The sequence below is a fragment of the Bombina bombina genome, chromosome 1 (assembly GCF_027579735.1).
Source record: "Bombina bombina isolate aBomBom1 chromosome 1, aBomBom1.pri, whole genome shotgun sequence".
Taxonomy (NCBI): domain Eukaryota; kingdom Metazoa; phylum Chordata; class Amphibia; order Anura; family Bombinatoridae; genus Bombina; species Bombina bombina.
The window spans coordinates 1,265,506,278-1,265,527,213 of NC_069499.1; the positions used below are offsets into that span (position 1 = coordinate 1,265,506,278).

Genomic DNA, 20,936 nt, shown 5'->3' on the forward strand with positions numbered 1-20,936 from the left:
CAGGGGCAATACATTCTAAAGATGGCAGCAAAGAAACCAAATAAGGCCTCTCAGGGAAGTAAAGCCACCACTACACACCATTTCTCCAACATAGGTGTGTCCGGTCCACGGCGTCATCCTTACTTGTGGGATATTCTCCTCCCCAACAGGAAATGGCAAAGAGCCCAGCAAAGCTGGTCACATGATCCCTCCTAGGCTCCGCCTACCCCAGTCATTCTCTTTGCCGTTGTACAGGCAACATCTCCACGGAGATGGCTTAGAGTTTTTTAGTGTTTAACTGTAGTTTTTATTATTCAATCAAGAGTTTGTTATTTTGAAATAGTGCTGGTATGTACTATTTACTCAGAAACAGAAAAGAGATGAAGATTTCTGTTTGTATGAGGAAAATGATTTTAGCAACCGTCACTAAAATCCATGGCTGTTCCACACAGGACTGTTGAGAGCAATTAACTTCAGTTGGGGGAACAGTGAGCAGTCTCTTGCTGCTTGAGGTATGACACATTCTAACAAGACGATGTAATGCTGGAAGCTGTCATTTTCCCTCTGGGATCCGGTAAGCCATGTTTATTACGATTGTAAATAAGGGCTTAAAAAAGGGCTTATTAAGACTGTAGACTTTTTTTGGGCTAAATCGATTGATTATTAACACATATTTAGCCTTGAGGAATCATTTTATCTGGGTATTTTGATATAATAATATCGGCAGGCACTGTTTTAGACACCTTATTCTTTAGGGGCTTTCCCAAAGCATAGGCAGAGCCTCATTTTCGCGCCGGTGTTGCGCACTTGTGTTTGAGAGGCATGGCATGCAGTCGCATGTGAGAGGAGCTCTGATACTTAGAAAAGACTTTCTGAAGGCGTCATTTGGTATCGTATTCCCCTTGGGGCTTGGTTGGGTCTCAGCAAAGCAGATACCAGGGACTGTAAAGGGGTTAAAGTTCAAAACGGCTCCGGTTCCGTTATTTTAAGGGTTAAAGCTTCCAAATTTGGTGTGCAATACTTTTAAGGCTTTAAGACACTGTGGTGAAAATTTGGTAAATTTTGAACAATTCCTTCATGTTTTTTCGCATTTGCAGTAATAAAGTGTGTTCAGTTTAAAATTTAAAGTGACAGTAACGGTTTTATTTTAAAACGTTTTTTGTACTTGTTATCAAGTTTATGCCTGTTTAACATGTCTGAACTACCAGATAGACTGTGTTCTGAATGTGGGGAAGCCAGAATTCCTATTCATTTAAATAAATGTGATTTATGTGACAATGACAATGATGCCCAAGATGATTCCTCAAGTGAGGGGAGTAAGCATGGTACTGCATCATTCCCTCCTTCGTCTACACGAGTCTTGCCCACTCAGGAGGCCCCTAGTACATCTAGCGCGCCAATACTCCTTACTATGCAACAATTAACGGCTGTAATGGATAATTCTGTCAAAAACATTTTAGCCAAAATGAACACTTATCAGCGTAAGCGCGACTGCTCTGTTTTAGATACTGAAGAGCATGACGACGCTGATATTAATATTTCTGAAGGGCCCCTAACTCAGTCTGATGGGGCCAGGGAGGTTTTGTCTGAGGGAGAAATTACTGATTCAGGGAACATTTCTCAACAAGCTGAACCTGATGTGATTGCATTTAAATTTAAGTTGGAACATCTCCGCATTCTGCTTAAGGAGGTATTATCCACTCTGGATGATTGTGACAAGTTGGTCATCCCAGAGAAACTATGTAAAATGGACAAGTTCCTAGAGGTGCCGGGGCTCCCAGAAGCTTTTCCTATACCCAAGCGGGTGGCGGACATTGTTAATAAAGAATGGGAAAGGCCCGGTATTCCTTTCGTCCCTCCCCCCATATTTAAAAAATTGTTTCCTATGGTCGACCCCAGAAAGGACTTATGGCAGACAGTCCCCAAGGTCGAGGGAGCGGTTTCCACTTTAAACAAACGCACCACTATACCCATAGAGGATAGTTGTGCTTTCAAAGATCCTATGGATAAAAAATTAGAAGGTTTGCTTAAAAAGATGTTTGTTCAGCAGGGTTACCTTCTACAACCAATTTCATGCATTGTCCCTGTCGCTACAGCCGCATGTTTCTGGTTCGATGAGCTGATAAAGGCGGTCGACAGTGATTCTCCTCCTTATGAGGAGATTATGGACAGAATCAATGCTCTCAAATTGGCTAATTCTTTCACCCTAGACGCCACTTTGCAATTGGCTAGGTTAGCGGCTAAGAATTCTGGGTTTGCTATTGTGGCGCGCAGAGCGCTTTGGTTGAAATCTTGGTCGGCTGATGCGTCTTCCAAGAACAAGCTACTTAACATTCCTTTCAAGGGGAAAACGCTGTTTGGCCCTGACTTGAAAGAGATTATCTCGGATATCACTGGGGGTAAGGGCCACGCCCTTCCTCAGGATCGGCCTTTCAAGGCAAAAAATAAACCTAATTTTCGTCCCTTTCGTAGAAATGGACCAGCCCAAAGTGCTACGTCCTCTAAGCAAGAGGGTAATACTTCTCAAGCCAAGCCAGCTTGGAGACCAATGCAAGGCTGGAACAAGGGAAAGCAGGCCAAGAAACCTGCCACTGCTACCAAGACAGCATGAAATGTTGGCCCCCGATCCGGGACCGGATCTGGTGGGGGGCAGACTCTCTCTCTTCGCTCAGGCTTGGGCAAGAGATGTTCTGGATCCTTGGGCGCTAGAAATAGTCTCCCAAGGTTATCTTCTGGAATTCAAGGGACTTCCCCCAAGGGGGAGGTTCCACAGGTCTCAGTTGTCTTCAGACCACATAAAAAGACAGGCATTCTTACATTGTGTAGAAGACCTGTTAAAAATGGGAGTGATTCATCCCGTTCCATTAAGAGAACAAGGGATGGGGTTCTACTCCAATCTGTTTATAGTTCCCAAAAAAGAGGGAACGTTCAGACCAATCTTAGATCTCAAGATCTTAAACAAGTTTCTCAAGGTTCCATCGTTCAAGATGGAAACCATTCGAACTATTCTTCCTTCCATCCAGGAAGGTCAATTCATGACCACGGTGGATTTAAAGGATGCGTATCTACATATTCCTATCCACAAGGAACATCATCGGTTCCTGAGGTTCGCATTCCTGGACAAACATTACCAGTTCGTGGCGCTTCCTTTCGGATTAGCCACTGCTCCAAGGATTTTCACAAAGGTACTAGGGTCCCTTCTAGCTGTGCTAAGACCAAGGGGCATTGCTGTAGTACCTTACTTGGACGACATTCTGATTCAAGCGTCGTCCCTTCCTCAAGCAAAGGCTCACACGGACATTGTCCTGGCCTTTCTCAGATCTCACGGATGGAAAGTGAACGTGGAAAAGAGTTCTCTATCTCCGTCAACAAGGGTTCCCTTCTTGGGAACAATAATAGACTCCTTAGAAATGAGGATTTTTCTGACAGAGGCCAGAAAAACAAAACTTCTAGACTCTTGTCGGATACTCCATTCCGTTCCTCTTCCTTCCATAGCTCAGTGCATGGAAGTGATCGGGTTGATGGTAGCGGCAATGGACATAGTTCCTTTTGCACGCATTCATCTAAGACCATTACAACTGTGCATGCTCAGTCAGTGGAATGGGGACTATACAGACTTGTCTCCGAAGATACAAGTAAATCAGAGGACCAGAGACTCACTCCGTTGGTGGCTGTCCCTGGACAACCTGTCACGAGGGATGACATTCCGCAGACCAGAGTGGGTCATTGTCACGACCGACGCCAGTCTGATGGGCTGGGGCGCGGTCTGGGGATCCCTGAAAGCTCAGGGTCTTTGGTCTCGGGAAGAATCTCTTCTACCGATAAATATTCTGGAACTGAGAGCGATATTCAATGCTCTCAAGGCTTGGCCTCAGCTAGCAAGGGCCAAGTTCATACGGTTTCAATCAGACAACATGACAACTGTTGCGTACATCAACCTTCAGGGGGGAACAAGGAGTTCCCTGGCGATGGAAGAAGTGACCAAAATCATTCTATGGGCGGAGTCTCACTCCTGCCACCTGTCTGCTATCCACATCCCAGGAGTGGAAAATTGGGAAGCGGATTTTCTGAGTCGTCAGACATTGCATCCGGGGGAGTGGGAACTCCATCCGGAAATCTTTGCCCAAGTCACTCAGCTGTGGGGCATTCCAGACATGGATCTGATGGCCTCTCGTCAGAACTTCAAAGTTCCTTGCTACGGGTCCAGATCCAGGGATCCCAAGGCGGCTCTAGTGGATGCACTAGTAGCACCTTGGACCTTCAAACTAGCTTATGTGTTCCCGCCGTTTCCTCTCATCCCCAGGCTGGTAGCCAGGATCAATCAGGAGAGGGCGTCGGTGATCTTGATAGCTCCTGCGTGGCCACGCAGGACTTGGTACGCAGATCTGGTGAATATGTCATCGGCTCCTCCTTGGAAGCTACCTTTGAGACGAGACCTTCTTGTTCAGGGTCCGTTCGAACATCCGAATCTGGTTTCACTCCAGCTGACTGCTTGGAGATTGAACGCTTGATCTTATCGAAGCGAGGATTCTCAGATTCTGTTATCGATACTCTTGTTCAGGCCAGAAAGCCTGTAACTAGAAAGATTTACCACAAAATTTTGAAAAAATATATCTGTTGGTGTGAATCTAAAGGATTCCCTTGGGACAAGGTTAAGATTCCTAGGATTCTATCCTTCCTTCAAGAAGGATTGGAAAAAGGATTATCTGCAAGTTCCCTGAAGGGACAGATTTCTGCCTTGTCTGTGTTACTTCACAAAAAGCTGGCCGCTGTGCCAGATGTTCAAGCCTTTGTTCAGGCTCTGGTTAGAATTAAGCCTGTTTACAAACCTTTGACTCCTCCTTGGAGTCTCAATTTAGTTCTTTCAGTTCTTCAGGGGGTTCCGTTTGAACCCTTGCATTCCGTTGATATTAAGTTATTATCTTGGAAAGTTTTGTTTTTAGTTGCAATTTCTTCTGCTAGAAGAGTTTCAGAATTATCTGCTCTGCAGTGCTCTCCTCCTTATCTGGTGTTCCATGCAGATAAGGTGGTTTTACGTACTAAACCTGGTTTTCTTCCAAAAGTTGTTTCTAACAAAAACATTAACCAGGAGATTATCGTACCTTCTCTGTGTCCGAAACCAGTTTCAAAGAAGGAACGTTTGTTGCACAATTTGGATGTTGTTCGCGCTCTAAAATTCTATTTAGATGCTACAAAGGATTTTAGACAAACATCTTCCTTGTTTGTTGTTTATTCCGGTAAAAGGAGAGGTCAAAAAGCAACTTCTACCTCTCTCTCTTTTTGGATTAAAAGCATCATCAGATTGGCTTACGAGACTGCCGGACGGCAGCCTCCCGAAAGAATCACAGCTCATTCCACTAGGGCTGTGGCTTCCACATGGGCCTTCAAGAACGAGGCTTCTGTTGATCAGATATGTAGGGCAGCGACTTGGTCTTCACTGCACACTTTTACCAAATTTTACAAGTTTGATACTTTTGCTTCTTCTGAGGCTATTTTTGGGAGAAAGGTTTTGCAAGCCGTGGTGCCTTCCATTTAGGTGACCTGATTTGCTCCCTCCCTTCATCCGTGTCCTAAAGCTTTGGTATTGGTTCCCACAAGTAAGGATGACGCCGTGGACCGGACACACCTATGTTGGAGAAAACAGAATTTATGTTTACCTGATAAATTACTTTCTCCAACATAGGTGTGTCCGGTCCACGGCCCGCCCTGGTTTTTTTAATCAGGTCTGATAATTTATTTTCTTTAACTACAGTCACCACGGTACCATATGGTTTCTCCTATGCAAATATTCCTCCTTAACGTCGGTCGAATGACTGGGGTAGGCGGAGCCTAGGAGGGATCATGTGACCAGCTTTGCTGGGCTCTTTGCCATTTCATGTTGGGGAGGAGAATATCCCACAAGTAAGGATGACGCCGTGGACCGGACACACCGTTGGAGAAAGTAATTTATCAGGTAAACATAAATTCTGTTTTTTTTAAACAGATGAAGGGGGATAAGGCTGTGGTCACCTCACAGGCAGAACAAAAAGAAGAAGCAGATTCTGATAATAGTACCTCTGAGCTTCACACAGACCAGAACCCAGTCACTAAGGCAGACATTAAAATGCTAGTCTCCAAACAAGACATATCAAATACTTTTGATAAACTCTGGGAGAAGATGGATGCAATGCAAAATTCAGTAACCACTAGCTTGGATGAAATTAAACATGAGATTCAAGATCTGGGTAACAGGGTGTCTACTTTAGAGGATGGTGAGGCTGCGGTACTGGAGGAGGTTAATTCCATTGCACAACAGGTGGAGATACAAAAACAGGAGCTGGCGTTGGTACAAGATAAGATGGAAGATATTGAGAACCGGAGTAGGAGGTGCAATATCCGACTGAAGGGCATTCCGGAATCGGTGCCCCCAGAAGGGTTGGAGAACTACTTGACCCAGCTATTTCAAGCCATCACAGGCCACTCTGAGGAAGGATGTTTCCAGATGGAAAGGGCACACAGAGCCCTAAGGGCAAAACCTAGGGGGGATGCACCTCCAAGGGATGTCATCGTACGTATGTTCCGCTTCAGAGAGAAGGAGGCCATATTGGCAGCTTCAAGGAAAAACCCCACATTTAAGTTTCAGGGGTCAGTGGTGCAGCTGTATCAGGATCTGAGTGCCCGAACCTTACAGAAAAGACATGCCATGAGACCGCTTACACTTTTGCTCAGAAAGAATGAGATAAAGTATAGATGGGGCTTCCCGTTTGCTCTCACCATGCTACATAAAGGAGCAACTTTTACTATCAGAGAAGCTAAAGATATCCCGGAAATCTGCAGTCACCTAGGTCTGGAGGCTCCTCAGGTGCCTGCGGACCTACCAGAACCCAACAGCAAGGACTACAATAGATCCCGGGCTTTGCCGCAGAGGCAGAACTGGGTAAAGCAGTTGAAAAAGAAACAAAAGACCTGAATTCTCTGTTAAGGGGGAACAGGAATCAGATTTGCAAAAGAAGGGAGGCTTCAGGCCCTCAGGGACTCTGGACTGTCAAGGACTGAACAGAATCAGATGAGTATAAGCATGTTTTGTTAGTATAAAGTGTACTGGAGTATGAAACTAAGAGACTTATCATGGACTTGGGTAATGGTGGATTCTTAGTAGGAATGGGGAGGAAATGTATGTGCTTGGGGGGGGGGGGCGGGATATTCAGTGCCTTAAGTATACATGATATGTGATGCTTCCTTTGGCTCAAAGTTTAGATTTACAATTATAACTGTTAGATGCATGAGAGGGGCTATGTTCACACAAAGGTATTGATTGTAAATGCTTATCCATGTTACTGGGGCCACAGGCCCATTTTTTATTTACAATGTTCATTATGTTATGTTATATTGTTTAATATGTTTGTTTTCATTGATTTTCTGTGGTGCTGAATTCTGCAAAAGAGGTAGTGATAGGGGTACAAGAAATACCTTGATAGGAAGAACTTGATAGATGGATAATTCTATTAGAATAATCTCACACAATGTGAGGGGTCTCAATACAGATGTGAAAAGGAAAACAGCACTCACGCAATATATGAGAGCTAGGGCGGAGTTAATTATGTTACAGGAGACCCACTTCACCAATACAGTTATCCCAAGGTACTGGTCTAGGAAGTTCCCTACACATTTCCATTCAGTGACAGACACAAAAAAGAGAGGGGTTTCCATCCTTATTCACCAATCACTTAAGTTTCAGACAGAGGAAGTAATTACAGACCCGGAGGGGAGGTTCCTTATTGTCATAATACCAAATGCCTGTCTCTTTAAAAGATATATCCCTAACTGAGTCCTGGCTATAAAGGAGCCTGCAACATTCAATACCTTGCTTGGTATTGAAGTTGCATGCTTCCCTGCACAGCCGCTCTCACTGAGGACTCTGACTTCCCTCTGTGCTACTGAACACACGCTGTTTGCGTGTCATCTATCCACTTCCGGTTTCACGGACCTTCACTTCCGGTTTACACAGAACAGGACGCTGCAGCTCTGTAAGCTGCTCTCCCCTCAAACTACTTCAGCGGTTTGCCTTAAAAAACAATCACTGAACCACCATTGCTACTTTTTCTCCCTCCGGAGGTGAGTCATTGCTGGACATATCATCTTATATATTTTTGTCATAAAACCATTTTGTCACTTTTACATTTTTTCACAAAAACGTTACTTTTTCTTTTGTTTTCTGGACATTATCTCTTTTGTAATTTTTGCCTCATATTTATTGTTTGCTACAAACCCATATTTTTCCTTTTATCATATTTTTGCTATGCAGTCCTAAACCTTTAGAGTTAAAACTGTTATTTCATTCAATTACAACTTATTAGTGAGAACCACAATCTAACTCACTTATTGGCCACAACAGTTTTAACTCTCATATTAAACTCCACTCACTCAGTTTATATGTGTGTATTTCCAGATAAAATACCCACTATAGATTATGTGAGACACAACCTTTATTTATATGGTCTGCTATAACAACTGTTTTGCATATATTTGTTCTACAAAATCTAACTTAAAGTTAGTGTGTGTTACAGAATACCAAGCCTTAAAAACAGAATGCTGAACCCTGCTGACCTACAGGCTCATGTCATGGAACTCTCCCATAAAGTAGATCAGTTGACACAGGGTCTTAGAGAATTACACTCAGAGAATTTAACCCTAAAAGGGATTATAAAAGAAGGGTTTAACTCTCCTGCTGTTCCTCCTGAACCGCCTATCAGCCCCCCAGAACATTTCTCAGGCGATAGAAAAACTTTTAGACAGTTCTACAATGCCTGTAGAATGTTTATTACATTAAAACCAAAAACATTCCCTACTGAAAGAATTAAAATTCTGACAATAATATCCTATTTAAAAGGAGAACCCCGTGCTTGGGCAGACTCCCTGTACGAATCTAATGACCCCATACTTGAATCAGTTGATGAATTTTTTAGAGCAATGTCTGATCTGTATGAAGACCCTCATAAACAACTGACAGCAGAAAATACATTACGTAGTCTAAAGCAGAATAAAAGATATGTGGAAGACTACATATCTGAGTTCAAGATCTGGCAAAGAGACACGCAATGGAATCAAATCTCATTAATTAATCAATTTAGATTAGGTCTATCAGACCCCATAAAAGATGAATTAGTTAGAATTGATCTCCCAGATTCTTTAGAGGCATTAATGGCCCTTACTATTAAGATTGATAGGAGATTCAGAGAGAGGAGATTAGAAAAACAAACACATGACACTGTAACTAGATATCATCCTTCACGTCCTGTGACATATAGCCCAAGGGGTAATGCAGAGGCCATGGATATTGGGTTCATAAAAGGACCGCTAACCCCAGAGGAAAAGTCTCATCGCAAGGAACATGCTCTCTGCATGTATTGTGCCTCCAAGGACCATTCAGTCACGGACTGCCCATCTCTGAAGAGACAGAAATCTGGTGAGTCAGTTTGTGCTCTTCACAATTTTACACTTTCTACTCATAAACCAACTTACTTATTAGTTCCCATCTCGTTACAGTGGGAAAGACAGCGACTAAACCTTGAAGCCGTTGTGGACTCTGGCGCTTATGCCAATTACATTGATTCCTCTATAGTAAAAAATAAAAATATACCGTTTGTTGTGAAAGAAAATCCAGTTGCAGTACGTTTGATTGATGGTAATTGTCTATCCACAGGTCCCATCACACACCAAACGATTCCCATACTTGTTAACATTCACAATAACCACCAAGAGTATATCTCTTTTGATATCATCACCTCTCCAATGTTCCCGGTCATACTCGGGCTGCACTGGTTAAGACAACACCAACCAATGATTCATTGGAAACAAAATGCAATAGAATTTAACTCATCCTATTGCAAAAATACTTGTCTACTTTCTCACTCTATACTCCACCTAAACCAAGATGAAGGGTTAATACCACGTCAGTATCATGACTTCTCATTAGTATTTGATAAAGTAGAAGCAGAATCTCTACCACCCCATAGAGAGTATGATTGCCCCATAGAACTTATACCAGGGTCTGACATCCCATATGGGCACATCTTCCCTCTATCCCAAACTGAATTAGTAAGACTCAAAGAATACATAAATGAAAACCTTAGAAAAGGATTCATAAGACCTTCCACCTCTCCTGCAGGTGCGGGCATTTTCTTTGTGACTAACAAAGACAAAACCATCAGGCCGATTGTGGATTACCGTGAGCTCAATAAACGTACTGTGAAAGACCGTTATCCTCTGCCGCTCATCCCTGAACTTATAGAAAGATTAAATGGGTCATCCATTTTCACTAAACTCGACCTCAGAGGTGCTTACAACCTCATTCGTATGCGTTCAGGTGATGAGTGGCTGACGGCGTTCCGTACGAGGTACGGACTCTTTGAGTACACGGTAATGCCATTTGGGCTATGTAATGCCCCTGCAACGTTTCAACGTTATATTAATGACATATTCAGAGATATATTGGACACCTTCCTGGTAATATATCTTGATGATATATTAATCTTTTCTAACAATCTGACAGAACACATAAAACACGTAAGAACAGTCTTGGCACGTTTACAAGCACATAAACTTTACGTGAAAGCTGAGAAATGTATATTTCATAGTAATGATATCACATTTCTGGGGTACCATATCTCATCAAAAGGGATTCAGATGGAAAATTCAAAGGTTCAAGCAATAATTGATTGGCCCATACCACGTAATAAAAAGAATGTCCAGAAATTTCTAGGGTTTTCGAATTTCTATCGAAAGTTTATTAAAGGGTTCTCTCACATTGCTAAACCCCTCACTAATCTTACTAAAGATCATATACCTTTTGTGTGGTCCCCCTCAGCTAATGATGCCTTTAATTATTTAAAACATGCGTTTACTACAGCTCCTATTCTTGCTTATCCTGACCCACTCTCTCAGTATACACTTGAAGTAGATGCATCTGAACATGCTATTGGGGCTGTACTTTCCCAAAAATCCAAAACCACCAATAAATTACATCCAATAGCATATTACTCCCGTGTCCTCACATCTTCTGAACTAAACTATCATGTAGGGGAAAAAGAACTTCTCGCCATGAAAAGTGTCCTAGTTAATTGGAGACATTTATTAGAGGGAACCGCTGAACCTATTATTATCTATACCGATCATAGAAACCTACAGTTTCTCAAAACCAATCGAACACTCACATCTAGACAGGTCAGATGGAGTTTATTCTTTTCAAGGTTCAACTACATTATCACCTATAGGACGGCTTCCCTGAACACAAAAGCAGATATCCTATCCAGGCTGCCTCCAAAACCCCATCAGGTTCCTCACACAGGTACTATTATTCCCCCTAACTTTATTTTAGGTGGTATCATAGATTTCACAGTTAAATTAAAAAGTGAACAAGACATCGATACAACAAAGGATACATATAATCTAACTCCTAAATCTGATGGCTTACTTTGTTATCAAGGTAAGACATATATCCCTCCAAACATGAGATCATTTATACTTGAACAGGTACATGATTCCAAATTCTCTGGACACCCAGGAGTTAACAAGACTCACAGATTGCTAAAGCGATTGTACTGGTGGCCCAGAATGATTTGTGATGTACAAAAACACATCTCTACCTGTAAGACATGTACCACATGTAAAAAAGATAGAAGACACCCCCCAGGTTATCTCCTTTCTCTTCCTATACCCAAAAGACCATGGAGTGAGATAGCCATAGATTTTATAGTTGAACTTCCCAAATCCGGTGGTAACAAGACAATTATGGTAGTGGTTGATCTATTGACGAAAATGTCTCATTTTGTCCCTTTCCATAAACTGCCCACCAGTATGGAAACAGTGACGTTGTTGCTAAAAAATGTAATCAAATTACATGGAGTACCCTCTTCTATCACAACAGACAGAGGGACACAATTCACCTCGCGCCTTTGGAAACAGCTATGTAAAACCCTTGAGATTGATCAAAGGTTATCATCTGCTTTTCACCCCCAGACCAACGGGCAGACGGAGCGTACCAACCAGTGGTTGGAGGAATATATCCGTTGTTTCTCCACACAACAACAGGATAACTGGAATGAGTTGCTCCCTATCGCTGAATTTGCACATAACAACACATATCACACTTCAATCAAAGACACTCCTTTCCATGCCAATTACGGATTTCATCCGTCATTCTACTTACCCCTCGAAAGGGAAAGTGATTGTCCTATAATAAATGATTTCACTAACTCCATCTCAGAGTCCTTTACATTACTTTCAGAAAACATAAAAAAGGCTCAAGCACGTCATAAACATTATTATGACCTCCGACATAGAGCGTCCCCTATCTATAAACCTGGTGACTTGGTATGGCTATCCACGAGAAACCTTCGTCTCACTGTGCCTAGCCGCAAGTTCAACAAACTATTTATTGGACCTTTCCCTGTAACCAAGGTTATCAATGACAACGCTGTGACCTTGTTTCTGCCTTCACATTATCGTATCCACCCAACCTTTCATGTTTCGCTTCTCAAGCCATATCAGGCACTCAGAAATCATTCACCATCTTCTGTAGATGAACCCCCTCTAGCTCCTGAAGTGGAGTATGAGGTTGAAAACATCCTGGACTCTCGTAAAGTATCCGGTAGACTCCAGTATCTGATCCACTGGAAGGGCTATCCCCATGAGGAGGATTCCTGGGAGCCCTCAGTTAATCTCTCAGCCCCAAGACTAGTGTCTCTGTTTCACCGTCGACATCCATCTAGACCGAAACCATGAACCACGGAGTGGTTCCTTAAAGGGGGTACCCTGTCATAATACCAAATGCCTGTCTCTTTAAAAGATATATCCCTAACTGAGTCCTGGCTATAAAGGAGCCTGCAACATTCAATACCTTGCTTGGTATTGAAGTTGCATGCTTCCCTGCACAGCCGCTCTCACTGAGGACTCTGACTTCCCTCTGTGCTACTGAACACACGCTGTTTGCGTGTCATCTATCCACTTCCGGTTTCACGGACCTTCACTTCCGGTTTACACAGAACAGGACGCTGCAGCTCTGTAAGCTGCTCTCCCCTCAAACTACTTCAGCGGTTTGCCTTAAAAAACAATCACTGAACCACCATTGCTACTTTTTCTCCCTCCGGAGGTGAGTCATTGCTGGACATATCATCTTATATATTTTTGTCATAAAACCATTTTGTCACTTTTACATTTTTTCACAAAAACGTTACTTTTTCTTTTGTTTTCTGGACATTATCTCTTTTGTAATTTTTGCCTCATATTTATTGTTTGCTACAAACCCATATTTTTCCTTTTATCATATTTTTGCTATGCAGTCCTAAACCTTTAGAGTTAAAACTGTTATTTCATTCAATTACAACTTATTAGTGAGAACCACAATCTAACTCACTTATTGGCCACAACAGTTTTAACTCTCATATTAAACTCCACTCACTCAGTTTATATGTGTGTATTTCCAGATAAAATACCCACTATAGATTATGTGAGACACAACCTTTATTTATATGGTCTGCTATAACAACTGTTTTGCATATATTTGTTCTACAAAATCTAACTTAAAGTTAGTGTGTGTTACACTTATAGTTAGAGGGTCCATCCAGGCCACCCCGGTCACCATTTGCAATGTGTATGCTCCCAATGAGAAACAGGGGGCATTCTTTAGCCACATCTCTCACTTGTTAACCCAGTGGTCCCAATCTAGAATTATTCTGGGTGGGGATTTTAATATCTCCCTACTCCCCTTGGGTACAATGGGGAAGGTAAAATTAACTAATAAACAACATAGACACAACTCTATGGCAAAGACTATTAGGGACTCCCTAGCGGTACATAACCTATTGGACACCTGGGAAGCTAAATTTGGTAGGACGAACGACTACACATATTACTCCTCAGCTCACCGCTCATACTCAAGGTTGGACTACATATTTGTGAGTCAAATATTGATTCTGAATGTGCTGACATCCTCTATTCAGCCGTGCGTCTGGTCTGACCACTCGCTCGTACTGTTAGAGGTGACAGGATTAATTAATTACAATAGACAGCGATCCTGGACTTACGACCCGATAGTACTTAGAGACCCCAAAACCCAACAGATTTTTACGAAACTGTTAAAGGAATATTGGACGCACAATGCACAGACTACTGTTAATCCACTTAATACCTGGGCGGCTCACAAGCCATACCTAAGGGGTTTATTGATTAAGGAAAAAGCGAGATTTATGAGACAACACTTAGATACAATCAACACATTGCAGAGGGAGATTGGGGAATTAGAGAAAAGGCATCAGCAAACATTGTCGGGAGCAACACTTAAGCTATTACACCTGAAGAGACAGACGCTAAAGAATATCTTAGATTCCAATTCGGTTAGAGCTATACAGAGACTGAAGGCACAATATTATGTGTACTCGAATAAACCGGACAGATACTTAGCGCACAAAATTAGGGAGAGGACTAGTGCCTTCTCGATCCCCTCGATAGTCAGAGAGGATGGTAAGCGTACTTTTGACCCCCAAGAGATAGCAGATACTTTTGCGGATTATTACTCTGTCCTATATGACGGGAAAAAAGTGGAACACTCCCCTATTACTCAGGAGACCCTTAAGAGAATTTTGACTAATGCTACCCTCAACAAACTTAGTGAACAAGATAAAGACCTGCTGAATGCAGACATTACTATGGGGGAGATCCTGTTGGCTCTCAGGGATTTGAGGGTGGGAAAACCCCCGGGCCCTGATGGATTCCCGGGGGAGTATTATAAAACATTCAAAGAGGAACTTGCTACCCACCTACAAACTTTCTGTAATGGTGTTATGCGGGGAGGGGTCATCTCCTCTGAAATGCTTAGGGCCAAAATTGTTGTTATCCCCAAGATAGGTAAGAATCCAGAAAGATGTCAAAGCTACAGGCCTATCTCATTAATTAATCAGGACATCAAAGTTCTCACTAAAATCCTGGCTAATAGGCTCAGGAGTATAGCTCCGAAGTTGGTCCACCCGGACCAAGTGGGCTTTATTTCAGAAAGGGAGGCTCCAGACAATGTGAGGAGGGTGGTCTCCTTGATTGAGTGCTTAAGGGGGAGGGGAACGCCTTCTCTGCTCCTATCCCTGGATGCGGAGAAGGCGTTCGACAGGATAGACTGGAGGTATATGGGGGCGGTCTTGGAGGAAATGGGCTTTGAGGGACCCTTCATGAAGGCTATCGGGGGACTATATTCCACACCAACGGCGGTCATTAGGGCGGCAGGATTTCAATCTAAAACTAAAACTATAGCGGTACTAAATGGCACCCGCCAGGGCTGCCCTCTCTCGACGATTCTCTTTGCACTGTGCATGGAGCCATTAGCGGTGAATATCAGGAAAAACCCAGATGTCTCGGGGGTGCTGGTCAGGGAGGCAGAGTATAAATTGTCGTTCTTTGCGGATGATGTCCTGCTGACCTTGACTAGACCTCTGATATCATTGCCAAATCTATACCAAATCCTTCGGGACTTCTCTCTTGTCTCGGGTTTCAAGATTAATCTGGACAAGTGCGAAGCGCTACCCCTATATCTCCCCCAGCAGACCAAGAAGCTGATTGAAACTAATTTTGAGTTCACCTGGGCCAAGAAATCCATTACCTATTTGGGTATTAAGTTAGCGGATTCATATCAGCAGCTGTATGGTTTGAACTACGTTACTTTATATAATACTATAAATAGGGACTTGAAGAGGTGGAAGGCATTTAATTTCTCTTGGTACGGTAGGCTCTCGAGTATTAAAATGAATATCCTACCAAGGCTTTTATACTTGTTTAGGGCACTCCCAATAACGGTGCCAGGAGCTGAGCTACAGAAGTTACAGCTTTCACTGACCAATTTTCTGAGGGGAGAGAGAAGGGGCAGGATAGCTTCAGACATTCTCACTAGACACAGACAGCTGGGTGGGGTGGGTCTTCCAAACTTGATCGACTACTACAGAGCAGCCAGGCTGGCCCAAGACTCTTTACTGAGTAAAAATGATTATAACATTATATGGACGAGACTGGAAGCGGACTTAGGGAGCTACACATACCCAGCAGATGTACTTTGGGAGACAAAACACACGGGTGAGGGCCCTCCCTCAAAGATTCAGACCACAGTGGATACGGTTCGGGGATGGAAAATAGTAGCGGGGTCCTTAGCATTGATTCATAGAAACTTTAGGGCCAGACCACTAAATCTTCTATTGCACCCAGATTTACGAGCGCAGGTGGGTAAATGGCAAAATAAGGGGCTCTATAGAGTAGCTGACTTCTTAGACGGGAATCGCATAAGGACGTTCTCACAGATACAGGACAGCATTCATCCACTCAAATTACAATGGTTTCTCTACCTGCAAATATCCTCTGCACTACAGAAATACTGTCCACCAGGGACTACCCAAACTCCTACTACCCTAGAACATACATGCATGAGGCGAGAACGGTCAAAAAAGGTCATCACATCACTATACCTGAATCCAGGGAGCTAAATCTCAAAATAGGTCGTCAGTGGTGACTAAATGGGAACAAGACACGGGACTGGTTCTCTCAAGGTCACAATGGGATATGATCTTGTTCAACTCAAGCAAGGGGTTGATTAGCGCTGACCTTAGGGAAAATTGTGTTAAGACTGCTTTTAGGTGGTATCTCACGCCAGATAGGACACGACACTTCTCCCCAGAGCGTTCGGACAGATGTTATCGGGGGTGTGGGGCCAAGGGAACATATTTACATATGTGGTGGGAGTGCAATAAGATAAGATCAACTTGGATACGGTTAGAGAGTCTTTTGGGGGATGTCCTGGGAGACGCAGTAAACCTGACGGTGGCGCATGCACTCCTTAATAGCACACTAAGACCATACAATAAGATAATTAACAACTTCATTAGGACAGCCTGCACGGCTACTAGGGTCTGTATTTCCAGACATTGGAAGGTAGGGGCGCCACAATGGTCAGAGGTGTTGGATAAGATTGAGCACATTTATACAATGTCAGAGATAGCGGCCAATATGCAGGGAACCAAGGAACAGTTTACAAACATTTGGTTCTACTGGATCATGTATAGAGCGAGTAGGTAGAGCAGGAGTTGGAGAGAGGAGAGAGCGGCAAGAATGAAAGGGATTCGTAACACAGAGTAGTACCCCTATCGGAGAGTCTAGTCTCACTTGAAATAGGTAAATAGCTCAGTAAGTAGAGAAGAGACAGGACAGGAGTAAAAATTGGAAAAATGTCAGTTTTCAAGTACCACAGGAAAATTTGGTTAGTTCTGGTTGGTTGAGACCAGAACAGAGTTTTGTTATTACGGAGGGTGTTTTACTTAACAAAATAAGAAGGGATCGCAGGGAAGGGAAGTGTGGAGGGAGGATGACAGGAGTTTATCTGATGAGATTGTACATTGTCACAACACAAGTTTCTCTTTCTGTATAAATGTTAAGGATGGAGTGGTGACTCTAGTATATGTTCCCTCTTCAGCTATGAAAAATGTCTTGTTATGTACTTTACCTTGCGATCCTGATAATAATAAAGAATATTTCAACATAAAAGTGAGAGGAAAATTCTCTAAAAAGGAATTCGGACCCCTCCAATGAGGGAGACCTCAACGAGTTACATGTGAACCAAAGGACCACAATTAAGAAAATGTGGAGGCTTCCCATTTTATAACTAAGCGCTGTATGACAACTCACGCTGCTGATTGGTGGCTGCACATATATACCTCACCTACTGTGTTCAGCTAGCTCCCAATAGTGCATTGCTGCTCCTTAAGCAAAGAATACTAAGAGAATTAAGCAAGTTTGTTAATAGAAGTAAGATGGAAATTTGCTTATAATTGTATGCTGTATCTGAATCTTGAAAGAAACATTTTGGGGTTAAAGTGATTTTCAGAGCTCCCTATTATTGAGTGAGCCTAGACCGGCTGTCACTTCATTTTAGTGTGAAAGATTATACAGCATATGCCCATTCCATTGGATCTTGTGCATATAAAGAGCATCATTTATCATTTTTAAACTGAGAATGACACAAAGGTCCCTGTTTGTGTACAAAGTTCAGTTGTATCCGTTGTTTGCTGGTTGATAACGGCAACTCACAAAACTTTATTGGTGAACAGGGACTCACCTGCAAACTCATTAAAGCAACATCTAGATTGCTATTAAGCACAGGCGTTTATAATTAGAGTTTCTGTACTTAGGTGTAGGTGATATCATTTTTTTAATGCTGACCTTTAGCTATACCTTTTGCTGAATATGCCCCATTCCGTTTTCTCATAAATTTTTTAAATTCTCTTTTGCTTGCTGGTATTTAATATTAATATTATTGTTGTTATTATTGCTATGCATTATTTGATTGCAAACGTCCAACATCTTCTGCAACATGATATAAAACTCTGATAAAAACATAACGACTTTAAAGCCCAATGTAAATGAAAAGTAGTCTGTACTGTAAAATTGGTTTTCCCTTAAAGGGACAGTTAAGACAGAAAATAAACATTATTCAGTAGGTTACTTGCCACACGTTTACTTGCCACATCGTTCTCCCTGTGCTGCAGCCTCAGTGATTCTCCATTTTTTTTCAAAAAAACCAACTGCCGTTCACACCAAAACATGGAAGCCTAACTCCTCCTCCCTTTGTCTTCTTCCCCCGGAGCTTGTTTTAAAAAAAATTCATGCACGCCCAACTTGAACGAGCATTTAGCCTAACGCATGCGCAAAGTGGTTTATTTTTTTTTCTATTGAATGAGTTGGGGATCCGTTTTAGTGCTGCACCGGAAGCACAGCGCAATGTTATGTTTGGTACACAGCCCGAGGTCTGATCCTAGCAAATACAAATGTAATGCAGATCGGGTTGCGGTACATGTAATGTGTATTGGGGTGACAGGCAAAGAACAAGGCAGGCAGGCTGGTAAAGCACAATCTTATGTTTGTTACACATCCCGAGGTCTGATCATATCAAATATAAATGTAATGCAGATCGGGTTGCGGTACATGTAATGTGTATTGGGGTGACAGGCATAGAACAAGGCAGGAAGGCTGGCACAGCGCAATCTTATCTTTGTTACACATCCCGAGGTCTGATCATATCAAATATGAATGTAATGTGGATCGGGTTGCGGTACATGTAATGTGTATTGGGCTGACAGGCATAGAACAAGATAGGCAGGCTGGCACAGCGCAATCTTATCTTTGTTACACAGCCCGAGGTCTGATCTTAGCAAATACAAATGTAATTCGTATTGGGTTGCGGTACATGTAATGTGTATTGGGGTGACAGGCAAAGAACAAGGCAGGCAGGCTGGTAAAGCACAATCTTATGTTTGTTACACATCCCGAGGTCTGATCATATCAAATATAAATGTAATGTGGATCGGGTTGCGGTACATGTAATGTGTATTGGGCTGACAGGCATAGAACAAGGCAGGCAGGCTGGCACAGCGCAATCTTATGTTTGGTACACAGCCCGAGGTTTGATCCTAGCAAATACAAATGTAATGTGGATCGGGTTGTGGTACATGTAATGTGTATTGGACTGACAGGCATAGAACAAGGCAGGCAGGCTGGCACAGCGCAAACATGGTTTATCTAACGGTGTCAAACCTAACTAAAAATGTTGTCACATAAAAAGCTTAGGATGGCTGAATTGTATCTCATGTCTCAACGGTCCTATGGTTGTGCGACTTTGTCTATATCTCTCTCCATGTCCACATTATTCTATGTCAATATTGTCTCTCTCTCACACTCTCGCTCACAAAATCATTCACACAAACTGCAGGCATGCAGTGACAATCCAGATGTGTGTTGCAGTACACAACAGTAAATATACTAAACAATAGAATTACTTTCACCCCAATACACATTACATGTACCGCAACCCAATACGAATTACATTTATATTTGCTAAGATCAGACCTTGGGCTGTGTAACAAACATAACATTGCGCTGTGCCAGCCTGCCTGCCTTGTTCTATGCCTGTCAGCCCAATACACATTACATGTACCACAACCCGATCCACATTACATTTGTATTTGCTAGGATCAAACCTCGGGCTGTGTACCAAACATAACATTGCGCTGTGCTTCCGGTGCAACCTTCTTTCAGTTCCTGCTGCTAGTGACTATTCTGAACAAATGCGCATGCGCAAATGGGCGTCAACGTCGTGGCCGACACTCATGTCATTTGCTGTTAGAATCAGCTTCTAAATGACGTCAAGTTAGGAGGAGTTAGGACACCATGTTTTGGTGTGAACGGCAGTTGGTTTTTTTGAAAAAAATGGAGACTCACTGAGGCTGCAGCACAGGGAGAACGATGTGGCAAGTAAACGTGTGGCAAGTAACCTACTGAATAATGTTTATTTTCTGTCTTAACTGTCCCTTTAATGTATTTCAATTGACTCTTACACCAGCTGCAGAGTTTGCAGAGAGAGCAGGCCCTTGTCATTAGATGTGTGCTTTTAAAGTTTTTGGATACCTCTGAAGCGTCCCTTCGTGCTGGTTGGCTATTTTCTAAACAGAATAAATACTTGTGAGTTGCTGTTTCACAAGTATAAATTTGGGTCGGAAATTAGCTGACCAGGGCTGCCTTCTTCCGCATTCAGTTATATCCTAAATCAATGAATGCACACATCTGTTTATCATGACGTTCTTTATATACACAAAGGTATCGTTATCTTATCTCTTTATACACAAAGGCCAATACTTAGGGCCCAATGATCTAAAGTTCTCTGCTGCAGCAAGATTATCTAAGAAGTCTCGTCAGTACTGAAAGGACCCTCAAAGAATTTTAGAAAGGCAAATTTTAGCTTGAGAACTGTTTAAATTTCTATGCAGGGTCCTGGATGTGAAGAGAGACACCTACATTACAATATGATGATTAAAAAAAAAAGATTTTGAGTAATTTCTCTTCATGCCGGTGAGATTTTGATCATCAGGCATTTAGAGAGAGCAATTGAACATGCACAT

The 20,936-nt window shown here is 42.5% G+C and overlaps 1 protein-coding gene and 1 long non-coding RNA gene across 2 annotated transcripts in view; both read left to right on the plus strand.

Moving 5' to 3' along the window:
* The window catches only part of CIBAR2 (CBY1 interacting BAR domain containing 2), a 160,838-nt gene that overhangs the window by 49,698 nt on the left and 90,204 nt on the right, over positions 1-20,936 (plus strand). The window lies entirely within an intron of this gene.
* On the plus strand, positions 8,976-9,617 carry LOC128648425 (uncharacterized). The gene is made up of 2 exons (XR_008400595.1): positions 8,976-9,424; positions 9,505-9,617. It is a non-coding gene; the product is annotated as an uncharacterized LOC128648425 (long non-coding RNA).